Source organism: Mytilus galloprovincialis, chromosome 10 (assembly GCF_965363235.1).
Source record: "Mytilus galloprovincialis chromosome 10, xbMytGall1.hap1.1, whole genome shotgun sequence".
Lineage (NCBI taxonomy): Eukaryota > Metazoa > Mollusca > Bivalvia > Mytilida > Mytilidae > Mytilus > Mytilus galloprovincialis.
Window position 1 is genome coordinate 35,304,288 of NC_134847.1, and position 19,432 is coordinate 35,323,719.

The window sequence follows — 19,432 nt, forward strand, 5'->3', positions numbered from 1 at the left end:
AACCAACACTCAAATCAAAAATGGGTCTATAAAAAGATTAATTATATATAACAGTACTAGTGTATAATACAAAAATAAAATGTTCGTAAAAAAATAGTCGATCTACATTGTACATATAAGATCAAGGCGATTGGATATGTTTACTAATGAGAAAATCATCTTCATAGAGAAATTCAAAATGCTAGCGTACAGTATTCAAATTTTAAAAAATAATTATAAATCTAGCATGCTTACACCGACTACACATCTACATGTAAAGACGTCAGAAAAATATTCATATTAGCTTATTTTGGACCAGTACACCAATTGAAACCTTATACAGACAATATTGGGACTAAATGTTTACATTAAACTGAGTTTAAAAAAATATACACAATGTCTTTTGTTTAATCTGACCATTATCAAAGAATGTTATCTTAAACTTGCGCGAGCATACTGTACTGTGTAGTTACAGAAGAAGGTGTCTTTCCTTATAGTAATTTCTCTATGAAGATGAAATTATAATCCTGGTACTTTTGATAACTATTTACAGTTATGACTTTTTTGCTTGTATGTGTATATCAAATGTTTAGATAAGTAAACATGTTTTTAATGGACGATCATATCACATCTTCTTTTTACACTTTAAAAATTAACAAATAACCAGACGGTTGAAAACAATTGAAAGCCAACAAACTTAGTAGTTAACTACATTAAACCGAATATTAAACCTTACTTTGAACGGGCGAACGGACAGGCAGTCACACCAGAAAACACTATGTCCGAGCGGTAGTGAGGGCTAAAATAACACGAATATAATGCCTACCCATGTTAAAACTACAATAAAGTATAGCTTGCATCAATTATTTCGATTCTGAATAGGACACGTAAGGTAATTTGATGTCCGATAAGTATAGCGTTTGTGTAGGCTCTCTCATGAACCTCCCTTTTTTGTTTGTAAAGAAGCAAACGGCTGGCACTGTGATTTTTCAGAGGGAGGAGTTTGAACAGCCAGCATGCATGGTTATGGTATGTAAGTCAAATCTGTCAATTTCGGAATGCAACACATTACAGTCATAATAAATCAATAAGTAACACCATGTGCACCATTTAAGAGTTTGAAAGTGTTTTAAAGTTACATTAAATGCATGATAATTTGATAAAATTCATTCTTCCGAAGAAGCTCAAGGCAATATACGCATGTTTAAACACATTTTGTTGGATTTAGATCATGGGTTTGTTCACAAAGCGAAAGAAGCACGTCATGTTAGAATTTGAATTATAATAAGTCTTATCATCATATGCCACAGCCAACATAGCAACTTAATTAATCTCAAAATCTCAAAATCACATCAAACGTTGGACCAATGTTCTTTATTTCAAAATCTTTTAATTCGTCAGCCTTGAGTACTCTTATTTTATAGTTATCATAAGAGCCAAATACCATCCTACCACCAGGAAGCAGTGAACAGCCTATGGCAACTCTATATTGATACGTTTCTGTAATGTCAAAGTAAGATTTTTGAAATCTCTAGTAGTAGTTTGAGGAGTTACCATAATCTGGGTTTGTTTGTTCCTCCGTTTCTAAACAGAAAAATCACATTAATCGGAGCTGACATTAATTTCTCAAAACTTCTGCACGTTGGCAGTTATTTGCTGTAAATACTCGTTACTCTGACATGATATATTGACTTGGTTTGTTGAGGCACTTGTGGTAATCGATTGAATCCTTTTTTGAGAAAATATAAGTATTGTTAGTCATGTATACTTGTAAAAGAAGGTATGTTATGACTAGATAAAAAATGTAGCCTCGCAACAGGTTCTCTATAGACCTCTCAATAATTGGTGATAGGAATCTTCAACCTGTCCAGAACCTGACGTGATTCCATTGCATTTTTAATTTCCCTATTCCTGTCGCACAATGTTGTATATTTATACATCTCGCATGTATTTACCCCTCAACATGGCTCTTTTCTCCAGGGAGGGAGAATGACAGGTGACCATATCAATATATAGATAAGCGAAGCAGGATACGTTCGCAGATGTCTAACCCTGAAATGGACGGGCCAATATGGACACAATATTCACTCTTGATAAAGTTCTGAATTTGAATTGTAATTAAATTTTTGACACATAATAGGTTTCTGACACAGAATCACTGTAGTCAAAGAACTTCAAATTAGTTATATACGATTTCAATTTATATTCAATTTTTTGCTTTAGTGCAATACATGTACACTATGCTGTTACGAATTGACTCCCCCCCCCCTAAAAAAAAGTGTTAATTTTCCCCCGGTTTTTTGCTTTTGTGCATTATACTAAGCTGTTGAATATTTGCTCCAAAAAAATATTTAAAGAACTTTTCTTTTAATTTCGGAAATCTGAAATGAGAAAAAATGTCCCGTTTTCATTTTTTTTATCTTCCTTTCCCTTTTTTCAAAATTAAAATCATTCCCTCAAGATATGATCAGTTCCTCAATTCAAATTTCTAATGAAGTTTGCAACCATAATTACCCATCTTAATACATAAAAAAAGTCTTAAAATATAAAATGACATACATTATTATGGCTAAAATTAATTATTAGTAACTGTTGAAAATAAATTGACAGCTAATCAATTCAAGACAATCATCATTTCTTAATACATATTTGACAAGCAGTGTTATGGAGGTAATCAAACATTGTTCTTTAAAATAGATAAGGATTACTTCCCTTACACTGCTTTTCAATTGTCTAAATTGTCCTTTAACCAGAAAACCCCTTGTCTACCCCTTATTTGTCCATAACTCCTGAATGGCATGGTTTGACCAATTAACCCGCAAAGTCCTTTGTAGTATAGAAACTTGTGATATAATTTCAGAGAGATGCATACACTTTTACACAATTATTGTCCGGACACCACAAATATGCTTATTTGGGCCGTTTTCTCACCCCTAATTCATAAATAGTTAGGACCATTACCCCAGAAATGAATTACAACCTTTCTATAGTGGTTATATACCTTGTGTTTTATTGACAATTTTATTGATTTTTATTTACTTTTACTAAAGTTATTATCCGGAAATCATCTGTCTTCGGACGACGCTGACGACGAGGACGACGACGACAACAACGTGATAGAAATATACGACCTCCTAAATGATAATGAAACCACATATCCTTATTGACAATCGTAATTGCCTCTCCTTGATATCAATCGCATCTATATTTTCTTAAGGACAATCATACGGCGCTTTTTAGTCATAATAATTCGTTATATCATATTCTCATTAAGCCACATCTAGTCATTAAATATCCAGCTATATCTTCTTACCCACACTCAAACCACATCTTACTATTTTCAATCATACAATACTCATTATTGACAATCATACCTCATCTTATTGAAAATCGTTCCACGCTAACAAATTGACATTCTTATTACATTGCCGTATTAGCAATCATACCACAATACATTTCACTATTGACCATAATAAGACATCTCTTTATTGAAAAGCATGCCACATTTTCTTATTGAAAATCTTACCAAAATTCAACATTGACATTCATATCACGTCACCTAATTGAAAATCATACTGCATCTCATTATTGAAAATGAAAGCAATCTTCTTATTGACAATCATACTACATCTCTTTATCGAAAATCATAACACATCTTCATATAGACAATCATATTAATCTCATTATTGACAATCATACAACATTTTCTAATAGGCAATCATACCACCTCTTCTCTTTGAAACTCATAGTACGTTGTCTTATTGACAATCATAACCAAATCTCCTTATTGATAACCATGACCGAATTTCCCTACTGACAATCATGGCCGAATCTCCTTATTGAAAATCATGACAAAATTTCCTTATTGACAATCATGTCCGACCTCCTTGTGTCCAAATGTCCTTAATGATAATCATTCCGAATCTCCTTATTGACAATCGGGACCGAATCTCCTTATTGAAAATCAGGACCGACTCTCTTTATTGACAATCATATCAAAATCTCCTTTTTGACACTAAGGATCGAATTTCCATATTGACAATCAGGACCTAATCTCCTTATTGACAATCTTGCGTAAATCTCCTTATATATAACCATGACCGAATCTCTTTATTGAAAATCTTGACCGAATTTCCTAATAAACATCCTCCTTATGGACAATCATGTCAAAATCTCCTTATGGATAATAATCCCGAATCTCCTTATTGACAGTCATGACCAATTAACAATCTTCTTATTGACAATTCTATCCAAATCTCCTTTTAGACAACCAGGACCGAATTTTTACCTTTGGACAATCATTACATAATCTCCTTAGTGACAATCATGTCCAAATCTCAATATTGATAACCATGACCGAATCTCTTTATTGAAAACCATGACCGAATTTACTTATTAACAATCATGACTAACCTCCTGATTGACAATCATGTCCAAATCTCCTTATTGACAATCATGTCCAAATGTCCTTATTGATAATCATTCCTAATCTCCTTATTGACAATCAGGACCGAATTTTCATATTGACAATCAGAACCTAATCTCCTTATTGACAATCTTGCGTAAATCTCCTGATAGATAACAATGACCGAATATCTTTATTGAAAATCATGACCGAATCTCTTTATTGAAAATCATGACCGAATTTCCTAATAAACATTCATGACCGACCTCCTTATTGACAATCATGTTCAAATCTTCTTATTGATAATAATCCTGAATCTCCTTATTGACAAGCATGACCGACTCTTCTTATTGACAATTCTATCCAAATCTCCTTTTAGACAATCAGGACCGAATTTCCCTATGGACAATCAAGACATAATCTCCTTAGTGACTACCATGTCCAAATCTCCTTATTGACAATCACGTCTTAATCTCCTTATTGATAATCATCCCAAATCTCCTTATTGACACTCATGGCCGACCTCCTTATTGACAATCATGTCAAAATCTCCTTATTGACAATCATGTCCAAATGTCCTTATTGATAATCATCCCGAATCTCCTTATTGACAATCGGGGTCGAATCTCCATATTGACAGTCATGACATAATCTCCTTATTGACAATAATGTACAAATCTCCTTATTAATAACCATGACCGAATTTCCTTATTGAAATTATGTCCGAATCTCTTTATTGTAAATCATGACCGAATTTCGTAGTTGACAATCATTACCGACCTTATTATTCACAATCATGTCCAAATTTCCTTATTAATAATAATGACCAAATTTCCTTATCCCTGTGTTATCAACAATCATGTCCGAATCTCCTTATTGATAATCATTCAACTTATTTAATGCGTATTGATTTTTTTTCTTATTTTTACACTGTCTAACATATTCATATACGTAAAACCAACATTTTTTTTATCTTCCTTATTAAGAATCGGGATCGAATCTTCTTATTGCCAATCCGGACCGAATTTCCCTATTGACAAACATGACCGAATATCCTTATTGACAATCATGTCCAAATCTCCTTATTGATAATCATCCCGAATCTCCTTATTGACAATCGGGACCGAATCTCCTTATTGACAGTCGGGACCGAATCTCCTTATTGACAAGCATGTCCAAATTTCCTTATTGACCATTATGTCTAAATATCATTATTGATTATCATTCCGAATCTCCTAATTGACAGTCGGGACCGAATCTCCTTATTGACAATCGGGACCGAATCTCCTTATTGACAATCATGTCCAAATCTCCTTATTGACAATTATGTCTAAATGTCATTATTGATTATCATTCCGAATCTCCTTATTGACAGTCGGGACCGAATCTCCTTATTGACAATCATGAACAAATCTCCTTATTGACAATCATGTCCAAATCTCCTTATTGATAATCATGACAAAAGTTCCGTATTGATAATCATGATCGAATATCCTTATTGATAATCATATAACGTATTTGAAGCGAATTGATTATTCTAATTATTGTGACTTTGCCTAACTGCCTCATGTACGTAATACCAACATCTTCTTTACTTAAATTGAAAGTTGTTATGTTAATTTTGTCTTTATGTTGTTGTCTCGTTTACGTCTAACGCATTTCCTTGCTTATTTATACTGACCTTTTTAACAGACATCTTCAAATTAAACTGTCTTTGATATTAAGTCTGGATGTTCTCTGATATCTCCTTTTATTTATACGGAACTGTCATAATATACTTTTTTTCGATGAGTTGCTGTCTCGAAAACGTATGACAGACATTTACTATTATTCATATGGAACTGTCCTTAAATCTATTTTGCAGATGAATTGCTGCCTCATAACTGTAATTTGTGGTATATCTATTCCAACGAAATCCACTAAAACTTGTACCCCACGAATAATAATGAATCCTTAGAAGTTTAAATTTTCTGTATAACCTCAAATCTATAATAGGGCAAATACAGAAATTGTCAGTTAATAACACTATAAATTAATTTTAAACAGATCTGAATTAGATCACAAAAAAATTATATAATTCAATTAAAATAATGTTTGTAATCGAGATCAAGAAAATGTTGAATAAGATTGAAAAAGTCACCCGTCATGTCTTATTATTTAACATCATACAGAAAGGCTTTAATGGATGTATTTGAAACTAACAATGCATTGGTAGACGTGTCATAATGCAGAGCCATTGGGAAGCGAAGTCCATCTTCACTTGATAGGAGTTGTCTGTAGTGTTGTCCATCAGCAGAGATAACAACCACATTGTTAGTATAACCTCCCACTACATACACGTTACCATCATGGTCTACAGAGACACCTTTTGGAGAGTGCATAACACGTTTATCACAGAACGTCCACAGTATGTGACCATGGTAATCACAGCAGGTTACGCAGCCATTGGAATTTGTGTAGAACAATTTGTCACCGAATGTTGTAACGTACGAAAAACCTGAAAGTTTGGTATTGTTAACATTGGTAATTGTTTCGTCATTCAGACTGATCATCTGTATTCCTTTCTCTGCGGCACAATATATTAAATATCCATCTTTGTATGCTACTCCACCATTATATGAATCAACTTTTATTGATTTCGTCTTTGATTTCTTCTTTAAGTCGATTATATTTATCTGATTTGATTCACCGGAAGTTACAGCAATAGAATCATCACCAATAAATACAACATCAAACGTTCGACCAATGTTCTTTATCTCAAAATCTTTTGATCCGTCAGACTTTTGTACTGTTAATTTATTGTCCATATCAGAGGAGAATACCATCCGATCACCAGGAAGCAGTGAACAGCCAGTGACACCTAACAAATTTGTACTGATACGTTTCTGTAATGTCAGAGTCAGGTTATCTATATGTCTGGTTGGAAGAGCTACCATAATCTGGGCTTGTCTGTCCTTCCGTTTGTGAATCGAAAAATCACATGGATCAGAACAAACATATATTTCCCCAAACTTCTGCACGCTATCTGTGATTTGTTGCAAAGACTTGTTTATCTGACATGAAATATTGACTTGATTTGTGAAGTCACTTGCGGCAATCGATTGTATAATTTTTTCTTCGCCTACAATATCTTTTTCGATATTTTTCATGGTTAGAAATGTTTGCAGTTCTGATGCATGCTGTTTAAAACTGGCAAAATTTTCTTGTACTTCAGCGATCTCTTTTTCCTTCTTTTTTAGAGAAGTTAACAATTTTTCTATTTTGCTTTTTTCTCTTTGTTCAACTGTCATTAGTTCTTTAATCAAGTCATTCTGAAGTTTATCAAGGTGATGGTTAACGTTTATCCTGGTTTGTTTTATTGCTGCTTCAATTTCTCTTTTCTTGTTTTCTATAGATTTTAAATTTTCATTCCTGTTTGTGCTTAGTCGTTTAATATTCTCGACGACTTCCTGCAGGGTTTGTTCGATTTCATTAAATGCGTTTGAAGTTTTTACGTTTTTGATGAGTTCATTTATATCAGTTAAACCTTTACAATCGTTGTGAGATTTCACACATTTCTTACAGCAAGGACAATCGTGTTTTGCACAAAACAGCTCGTATTTCTCATTATGAAGTTTGCAGGTCTGAGAGATTTGCAGGACTTCGGTGGGTAAGTTTTTGTATTTGGCGATAGAAACGGTTTCATGGTTTTTTGATGCCTTGGAAACTGCGTGATGTTTCTTACAATCTTCACATAGTCCTTCGTCACATTCGGAACACCATACTACTGAAGGTTTGGTAATCTGAAGGTTTTCACAAATACCACAAATACACCAATTGGTGGCCATAATCCTAAAATAGATTGCATGTACTTACATGAATACTCTAATATATGCTGAAATGTCTCGCATACTTTATAGGTTATAATTTAATTTTATCTTTAAGGCCTTTAATATTAGTATAAAGTTCAAGTTTCATTTAAATTCAATATCATTATTTTTACAGGCTAATGTTCAGGAAATGACATATATAACATGTCGTCCGCGTTGAACGGGTTGTTTTTTGATCATGTATTTATAAAAGAAATAATAAAACAAGGACAATTACAAAAAAACTTTTTTTTTCGGTTATTGTCCTTGTAAAAACTTTTCTATAATAATCTCAAATAGTTGAATGCTTCAAAGCAAATGTAGTGTAATTTTCCGTTATATTTTTTTTCCCATGGGGCATAACTTGTATCACAAGCCCAGTAGTCAGCACTTTTTGTGCTGACATGAATTGTCATTGATATGGTTATATTTATAAATTTACTGTTTACAAATTTTTGAATTTTTTGAAAAACTAAGGCTTTTCTACCTCGGGCATAGATTACCTTAGCTGTATTTGACAAAACTTTTAGGAATTTTGGTCCTCAATGCTCTTCAACTTCGTACTTTATTTGGCCTTTTAAACTTTTTTGGATTCGAGCGTCACTGATGAGTCTTTTGTAGACGAAACGCGCGTCTGGCGTATACACTAAATTTAGTCCTGGTATCTATGATGAGTTTATTTGTACCTCAGAAACTACAAAGCGGAATATTTCGAAACTTTGCAAGAATATATATAAGATGTTGTTGGGTCAAACTAGTCACATTTTACATGAAAATAACATAAAAAAAATCAATCTTTTTCTTAGTAGGTATCAAACAGAGTAGTATATACTAGTCAACAAAAGAAACAATCCAAGGACTTGTACATATAAAGTGAAATTGGATACACTGTTCCTAGGTTAATAAAAAAATACATAGCCCCCCCCCCTTTTCTCCTTTTTTTCAAAAGTTAAGCGGGGTATATCATTTGTATTCTTCACGGAAGAATTATTGTATCATATTTGTTCCTTAAGGAATATTCAACAGGATGTTAGCTGTGATAAAGTTTTTTTTAAAAAGACTTTTGTTATTGAAGAAAATATAAGCGGACATCATTACTATGCAGTTTAACACAATGATTCAATTGGTACACAGGTAATTAGAATCTTTAAATAACTTGTTTGCTTTGATTCGATACCGGCATTTAAAGTATAATTTGTCAACCTCAGCGTCGAGTATATACATTACGTAACACGTCTATTAAAAAATATTAATTGGCATTGCTTTTCGCACTCGTATTAGATTTTAATAATACAACCTATCGTATAAGTTTTATAAAATTCTGTCACAAATTGTACAAATGATACCGCTGACAATGCGATTTTCCAATTAATGATTCTTATGCACATTCTATTTCTTTTATAAATACATGATCAGAACTGCTTATCGAACTATATAGTCGAATACATTGTTGATGTAAACCTATGTTATAAGTTTTATAAAAAAAATGGCAAGAACTGTAGATATTAGCAAGAGCGCGCTATTAAACAAGACCGGACGGAGGGACGTGTGGACGGAAGGACGGTATTTAAGGACGCCCAATATTTCTATGTCCCCATCAACTCATTACACGGAAACAATAAAGACAAAACTCCACAAAAATCGAAGCACACAATAAAAACATAGTTGAAATAGGCATAATTATTAAGGCATTAAGAAGCGTGTTCTACCATATCTCCTAAACAACTGAAACGAAAGTTGATCAAAATAAAATAAAAAAGTATAACAAAAAACCTACTACACAGTTAAAGTATGTGTGTTTGTGTGGATGTCTGTGTTAAAATAGAAATAAAACGATAAAATTACATACCTAATTTAGTCTTATAAATAAAACATTTCTGTGGAAAAGGAAGGTAAATGGTCATATGATTTAATGTTTGTAAGCCAGAGGAGATAATTCTATAGATATATAGAATAATGTTGTAAATGTTTATCAAGTCAAAAATGAATTATCTGTATTACATAGCTGATTAACCTGGTTTCTGTTTATTATCGTATGTCCCCTTTTTCATCAATCCATCCTATGATTTATTCCTTTTCGTATAATCATTTATAAAAAAAATATATCTGGAGATTTAATTTTTTGTTCGTTAATGAGATTACATTTTACTCACTATGTACATGTATAAGTATTAGAGTGTGTGCTAATTCGGGTAACAAAACTCACGAAAGGTTGACCTGGGAAGAAATTTTGGTTTTTATGTACATGTGCATACTGATTTTTTTCTCGCTTTGCTATCTATTGGTGAAGGTATATCTTATTAATACAATACCATTCTACTATATCAGCAAACTTTGGCCTGCACTGTGGGTGTTGATTAAATTTTAAAAAGGAAAGAAAATATTATCACACAGGCTTATTCACAAAAGTCATCTAGATATAACTGTGTATCTTAAACATGGTTAAACATTGGATTTACTCTAACGCTGTTTTATAAAATTGTAGTATTGATATTTTACTAAAAGTACGAAGAATTCGTTGGGTCGTATCATTAGGTTAGACATTTGATATATCGTTTGTAACTTCTGTTTCGTTTTGGTTTTGTTTATAAACAATCAGACTATTTATTCTGATGAGGCGGACCTAATACAAAAGTATAAAAAATAATGGAAAGAAGCAAAAATCATTCGCTAACTTCACGTTCCGCTAAATAATGTTATACTCTCCAAAAAAGACACCTCAACATTTGTTGACTTTGTTGACTGAATATATCCCATTTAGATCAAAATAAAAGATAAAATATATACACTTACGTCTGCTTCATATATTGACTTTCATCTGGAATCAAACAATAAGAGTCGGTCAAAAATAAAATTTAACCACAAAAAAAGATAATATCAGTTTCAAAGTTATACATTTTATGTTGATGTAGAACCATCCAAAGAGCCCCTGGATATGGAAGTTTATAAGTCCTAGTTGATACGATTTTCCAGCAACTTCATTTCCTATCATGATTACCTTGATGAATGGATATTACTTTCAATGTTGGACTGTACTTAAACAAGGATTTTAAATGGTGAAGTTAAAGGCATCTTTCGAAAAATGTGCAGACGACTGCATGGGATTGTTGATTGTTATGTAATATCTGTTTCACATACGACGACCAACATAGTCCAATTATCGTTTTCTTTTATTCGAATGTGGGATCACATAATTAGACTTATCACCGAGTGTGTGTTTACATGAACAACACAACGTATAGATCATGACATGCTTATCCCTCAGGACTTAGAATATTTGTTCTCAGTTTCCTATTGTTCTGTCATAAAATTTCATGTTCATGTAATTGTTTTTGTAAATACTGTTATGTGACGTTTGGTTGTTAGTTGACATAGTGTCGTCAGTTTGTCATCAATAAGTTTGAATATTTCATTGGTATCTTCCGCCTTTCTTTTTGAAAAAAAGTACTGCGTTTTTATTGATAATTCATCATTGACAGTGTGGATTTACATGATAGTTAATACATGCACAACAGGGAACTCTTACATTATTGACACACCATTCCTCGCTCCTTTTGGAGTTCATAAGATTTCCTTTACATTGATATGTCTCTACTTCTTGGATTACCAGACTGAACAATGCTAAACAACAGCAAACTATTTTCGAAATACTCTTCAATGTTTCTATAAAAAAATAACGAAAGTATCAAAAGTCAAGACCAAACGGCCGAAAATGATAAATATTGTAAAAGTTGAAATAAAGAATATAAAATGATCTATGGTTGGAAACATTTTTTTTAATGAGGCAGTAAAAAAAAACAAAAAAGAAAAACAACACATGGGTGATCCTGTTTAAGTAGTGGCACTTGATGCGTTGATGTTTGAAAATGGATGTGATAAGACAAAGAATATCATGACCTAACTATTTTTCTTTAGGTTAATACATCAAGTTTTTAATAGAAAACTATAACAAACCTAATTTAAGCATATGGAGTTAAATTGGTAATACACATGGTTCCATCTCCTTTAACATGTTTAACGCCTGAAAATAAAAGTGTAAACTACAGATAATTATATTATGTTCCATATCACTGGTACTTTAATTTACCAACGTTTAAATTTCCTAAATCTATCAAGTAGTTATAAATTCAGGTGAAACAATTGAACACTGAATGGAGACTTTTTACGTCTTCGCATTTTTGAACTTTGCAAACGTTTAATCAGTGATCAATGATGACCACCTTGTGGCAACACAACTATAAGTACAAATAATTATATTAAATTATCAAGATGAATATGACGCATGCTTATTCTAACATATATAGTGCAACTAGATGTCGTATATTAAAAAGTGATGAGAGTTAAATAACGTTTTTGCAAAAGAGTTTTTGTTTATTATTTAGTTTGGCCATAAACTAAAATTCTTCACAGGATGCAGTTGCAGACAAGACGTACCAACGGACGGTATGACGGTAGGACGTATTTAAGGGTGCCCAAATTGCTTTATACAGCAAGCGCTATACATGTATATTTTTTTTCCTTTAGTAGTGAGGTTGTTCTCTGTCAGATTTGTGTTTCGTTGATTGTTTTATGCATCCATTGTTTTTTACTTTTTCGTTTCATTTCTCATGTTGTAAATGCCGGACCTAAATAGCTTACTGTTTTTGTGGAAGGTTGTACGATTCAAAATGTACCTATATGCGTTACAATGTTTTTTTATTGAGTTAAGCCTTCCAATTGATAATCATAATGTGTCTATCCATGTTGTAATGTTATACTATTGTTTCAGAAAAAGGAGAAGGTTTGGCACCATCAAAACGTTTAATCCCGCTGCAACTGTTTGCACCTGTCGTAATAGTTATCAAAGGTACCAGGATTATAATTTATAGTGCGCCAGACGCGCGTTTCGTCTACATAAGACTCATCAGTGACGCTCATATCAAAATATTTATAAAGCCAAACAAGTACATGTACAAAGTTGAAGAGCATTGAGGATCCAAAATTCCAAAAAGTTGTGCAATATACATCTAAGGTAATCTATGCCTGGGATAAGAAAATCCTTAGTTTTTCAAAAAATTCAAAGTTTTGTAAACAGGAAATTTACAAAAATGACCACATTATTGATATTCATGTCAACACCGAAGTGTTGACTACTGGGCTGGTGATACCCTCGGGGACGAAACGTCCACCAGCAGTGGCATCGACCCAGTGGTGTAAATAGTTATCAAAGGTACCACGATTATAATTTATAGTACGCCAGACGCGCGTTTCGTCTACATAAGACTCATCAGTGACGCTCATATCAAAATATTTATAAAGCCAAACAAGTACAAAGTTGAAGAGCATTGAGGATTCAAAATTCCAAAAAGTTGTGCCAAATACATTTAAGGTAATCTATGCCTGGGATAAGAAAATCCTTAGTTTTTCGAAAAATTCAAAGTTTTGTAAACAGGAAATTTACAAAAATGACCACATTATTGATATTCATGTCAACACCGAAGTGTTGACTACTGGGCTGGTGATACCCTCGGGGACGAAACGTCCACCAGCAGTGGCATCGACCCAGTGGTGTAAACAGTTATCAAAGGTACCAGGATTATAATTTATAGTACGCCAGACGCGCGTTTCGTCTACATAAGACTCATCAGTGACGCTCATATCAAAATATTTATAAAGCCAAACAAGTACAAAGTTGAAGAGCATTGAGGATCCAAAATTCCAAAAAGTTGTGCCAAATACATTTAAGGTAATCTATGCCTGGGATAAGAAAATCCTTAGTTTTTCGAAAAATTCAAAGTTTTGTAAACAGGAAATTTACAAAATTGACCACATTATTGATATTCATGTCAACACCGAAGTGTTGACTACTGGGCTGGTGATACCCTCGGGGACGAAACGTCCACCAGCAGTGGCATCGACCCAGTGGTGTAAATAGTTATCAAAGGTACCAGGATTATAATTTATAGTACGCCAGACGCGCGTTTCGTCTACATAAGACTCATCAGTGACGCTCATATCAAAATATTTATAAAGCCAAACAAGTACAAAGTTGAAGAGCATTGAGGATTCAAAATTCCAAAAAGTTGTGCCAAATACATCTAAGGTAATCTATGCCTGGGATAAGAAAATCCTTAGTTTTTCGAAAAATTCAAAGTTTTGTAAACAGGAAATTTACAAAAATGACCACATTACATTCGTAAGTCAGGAATCTGATGTTCAGTGGTTGTCGTCTGTTTTTTTGGGGTTCATAAGTGTTTCATTTTTCTCGTTTTGATATGGATTAGACCGTTGGTTTTCCCGTTTGAATAGTTTTACACTAGTCATTTTTTGGGCCCTTTATTGCTTGCTTATTGGCGTGAGCCAAAGCTCTGTGTTGAAGGCCGTACCTTGACCTATAATGGTTTACTTTTATAAAGTGTTACCTGGATGGAGAGTTGTCTCATTGGCACTCTTACCACATCTTCCGATATATATATATATATGCGAACCCATGCTACTGTGATATCGTGACACAATATCACAGTAGCATGGGTTCGAATCCCGGTGAGGGAAGAACCAAAAATTTGCGAAAGCAAATTTACAGATCTAACATTGTTGGGTTGATGTTTAGACGAGTTGTATATACATTATGTACACAGCCATGTATCACCATCATTGATGGCGATCCGATGGATACATCTGTTGTAGGGTTGTCACTGACTCAGACGTACTTATATATATATATCGGAAGATGTGGTATGAGGATATATATATATATATATATATATATATATATATATATATATATATATATATATATATATAGTAATTTACACCTTTTTCTATAGACTCTGGTAGATTGATGGTCTATTTGCAATCCCTCAAATCATTCTCATTTTTAAAGTTAAAAGGAAAGATGAAATATTGCTTAAAACTTACTAGATGCCAAGATGAAACGATATTTGACCGTGTTAATGTAGTGTATATTAAAGGTAACAAATACATAGCGGGGATGGTCGATAGATCATATGAGACTTTAAGCTGATATGCAGTCATTATAAGATCATGATGACTGTCTGCTTTTTTAAAAATATCGAATGTATATCCTTGAATATAGAATTAGACTTATCACCGAGTATGTTTTCACATGAATAACATGACATATAGATCAGTATATGCCTACCCTTCTAGAGTTGGAATGTTGTTTCTCGGGTTCGTATCTCTCTGTCATAAGATTTCTTTTTCATGTAATTGTTGTTTTTGAATACTGTTGTTTTGCGCTTGGTCGTTAATTGACATGGTGTCGTCAGTTTTTCATCAATAAATTTGAAGATTTCTTTGGTACCTTCCGCCTTTTTTAAAAAAAAAAAAAATGCTGCGTTGTATTGATAATTCATCATTAACAGTGTGGATTCACATGATGGTTAATACTTGAACAACAGGAAACGCTCACATTATCGACACACCATGCCTCGCTCTTATTAGAGTTCATAAGATTTCCTTTGATTACATTGATATGTCTCTTCTTATATGATTTACCAGACTGAACAATGCTGAACACCAGCAAACTACTTTCGACATACTCTACAATATTACTATAAACAAATAATGCAAGTATCAAAAGTCACGACCAGACGGACGAAAATGATAAATATTGTAAAAGTTGAAATACGAAATAAAACTTGATTTATAGTTGGAGACATTTATTTTAATGAGGCAGTAACAAACACAAAGGTGATCCTGCTGAAGTAGTGGCACTTGCTACGTTGTAAATGTAAAAGTAAATCTGATAAGATAAAGAATATCATAACCTAACTGTTTGTTTTTAGGTAAATACATCAAGTTTTCAATAGAAAACTGTAACAAACCTAATTTAAGCACATATAGTCAAATTTAAGTCTAAGGATTTGAAATTAACAAAAATAAATAAATGCTTACAAAAAGTAAATCATATTGTAACAATTTACAGAGTAAATGTTCACCAAAATAAATGTGCGCTTTTATGCTGTTATTATTTACTGTAGGGTCCATTGTGATTAACTTCCTCGTAATGAAAAGAAAATCCCAATACCAACAACTATGATCATCAAATTGGTAAAACACATGGATTCACCTCCCTTAACGCCTGAAAATAAAAGTTTAAACTACGGATAATTATATTATGTTCTATGTCACTGGTACTTTATTTTGCCAAAGTTTAAATTTCATAAATATATCAAGTAGTTATAAATTCAGGTAAAACATATGAACTCTGAAGGGAGACTTTTTACGTCTACGGAAAAGGCTTCTTATGCTGTTCATGCATATCCTTCATGCGAATCAATACTTGTTCAAATGTTTAATCAGAAAAAGAACCCCATCGGAAAACTTATAGGTTAGTCTGGTATCTTATGCCAATATTGTGGTGGTGAATTAACACAAATACACTTGGAATTGTGTACTCCGTGCTCTTCAACTTGGTTTTTGTTGCCTTGTTTTCATTTTTGATCCAAAAGTCACTAGTTGATCTGTTGTGGCCGAAACGCGTGTCTGGCATACACAGTCTTAATTATAGTATCCTTGCTGATTTTATAAGATACATCGTGTGTGTCAACTAATTCGTGTTGGTGACCATGACCCTAATAAAACATCGACTTCAGTCGTTCTTTTTCATTGGTCTTTAGGGACAGTTTTTATGTACGGAGCATATTCCTAATAATGAAGACTGTATCCTATAAATACACACGTGCGTTCTTATAACTTTAAATATGTAAATGCTATACTAGTGAATAATACTCTACATGAACATGTATATCAGTACAACATTTATTCAGTCGGAAACGGTGCGCCATACGTACGCGTTTTAATATCTATAACAAAGAAGATGTGGTATGATAAAACTATCCACAAGAGTCCAAATGGCACAGAAATTAACAACTACATGTTAACGTACAGCCTTCAACAATGAGCAAACCACATGCCTAATAGTCAGCTATTAAAGGCCCCATAATGACAAATGTAAAATGATTCAAACGAGATACTTACGGCCTAATTTATGTATAAAACATAAATGAAAAACAAATATAACATATTCAATCAAACCAACGAAAAACAGAACCAATGAACTGCTATGAAAACAGACACCAGCATACATAGAAACTATTTGATAACTGATTTTTTTTATAACAATTGTGAATAACAATTTACAATCGGGAATGCCGGGAGTTTTATTATCTATTTGATTCAGCGTGGCGTCCCTAAAGGAAGATCTTTAATGACCTGAAACATTTGTATCTTCTTTATAATTTTTATAGAAGTTAATTGTACTAAACAATCCAATCGGTGATCAACGGTTCAACATTTTTACATTTCGTTGCGATGACATATGCAAATTTACTTCTAATGATCAAGTATTTCCTCCATGGAAAAACACGTTTGCTTTGTAAAAGCAGAACAAAATTATTGGCAATAATATGTATCAGTCACCAGTGATTATATCGATATGAATAACGGTTGCAAAGTTTTTATTGTCTATGTATATACATGATATACACGTGCGTTCAAAATAACCTTAAATATATAAACGCTATACAAGTGAATGATACTTTATATAGATATACAAGATGTGGTATGAGTGCCAATGAGACAACTCTTCATCAATATAAAACTTATTCAATCAGAAGCGGCGCACAATACGTTCGCATTTTTGTACTTTGTAAACGTTTAATCAGTGATCAATAAGACGGGTATTGTGGTCATTTTTATAAATTTCCTGTTTACAAAACTTTGATTTTACGAAAAACTAAGGAATTTCTCATCCCATGCATACATTACATTAGCCGTATTTGGCACTACTTTTTGGAATTTAGGATCCTCAATGCTCTTCAACTTTGATCTTGTTTGGCTTTATACATATTTTGATCTGAGCGTCACTGATGAGTCTAATGTAGACGAAACGCGCGTCTGGCGTACTATAAATTATAATCCTGGTACCTTTGATAACTATTGTACATGACGTTGACATTTTGTTGCAGTGACATATTCAAATTTACCTCTACACTGTTCTACTTATCAGGTATTTTCTTGTTTGAAAACACTTTTGCTCTGTAATAAACCTAATGACAAGATTCGATTGTCAATACAAATGTGGCGCATGCTTTTTCTAACATATTTAGTGCAACTAGATGTCGTTTATTAAGAAGTGATGAGGATAAATTAAAATAACGTCTTTTAGAAAGAGTTTTAATAGATAACTTAGTTTGGTCATTTCATAAACAACAATTCTTCACAGGATGCAGATGCAGACAAGACGTACCAACGGACGGTAGGACGGTTGGACGTTTGAAAGGGTGCCCAACTCGCTTTATATTGCACGCGATATACATGTATATTCTGTTTCGTTTATTAGTGAGGTAGCTTTGTGTTTCGTTGATTGTTTTATGCATCCATTGTTTTTTTATGTTTTCGTATCATTTCTCGTGTTGTCATGCCGGACCTAAATAGCTTACTATTTTTTTGTGGAAGGATGTACGGTTACAAAGAACCTATATGCGTTATTTCATTTTTTCATTGAGTTAAGCCTTTCAATTGATATTTATAATATGTCTTTCTATGTTGTAATGTTATTACTATTATTCCAGAAAAGGGAGAACGTTTAGTATCATTAAAACTTTTAATTCCGCTGCAATTGTTTGCACCTATCCTAAGTCAAGATTCTGATTTTCAGTGGTTTTCGTCTGTTTGTGTGGTTCATAATTTTTTCTTCTTTTTCGTTTTTATATGGATTAGACTGTTGGTTTTCCTGTTTGAATAGTTTCACACTAGTATAGGTTGTTGTTCGATGTGAGACAAGGCTTCGTGTTGAAGGTCGTACCTTGACCTACTATGGTTTACTTTTTAAGTTCTTACTTGGTTGGAGTGTTGTCTCATTGGAACTCATACCACATCTTCCTTTATCTACCTTTAGTAATTTACACATTTGTCTATAGACTCTGATAGATAGATGTCCTATTAGCATCCCTCAAGTTATTCTCATTTTTTAAGGTTAAAAAGAAAGATCATAAATTGCTCAACACTTACTAGATGTCAAGATGAAACGATGTTCGACCGTGTTAATTTGGTGTGTATTAAAGGTAAAAAATAAATATCGGGGGAATGTCGATTGATCACATGAGGCTTTAAGCTGATATGTAGTAAGTATATGATCATGATGACTGTCTACTGTTTGAAAACATCGAATGTATAAATTATCGTTGAATATAGA

At 32.9% G+C, this 19,432-nt stretch overlaps 2 long non-coding RNA genes across 2 annotated transcripts in view; both read right to left on the reverse strand.

Annotated features, from left to right (window-relative positions):
• Nucleotides 1-4,583: 4,583 nt before the first annotated feature.
• Nucleotides 4,584-19,432, reverse strand: part of LOC143047462 (uncharacterized) — a 233,588-nt gene continuing 218,739 nt past the window's right edge. Inside the window, exon 2 of the long non-coding RNA XR_012969563.1 lies at nt 4,584-5,797. This is a non-coding gene — a long non-coding RNA (uncharacterized LOC143047462). The remainder of the gene's footprint in view (nt 5,798-19,432) is intronic.
• Nucleotides 6,436-10,139, reverse strand: LOC143047463 (uncharacterized). Its single transcript, XR_012969564.1, has 2 exons — nt 10,082-10,139; nt 6,436-8,215 (listed from the first exon to the last, which is right to left on the reverse strand). It is a non-coding gene; the product is annotated as an uncharacterized LOC143047463 (long non-coding RNA).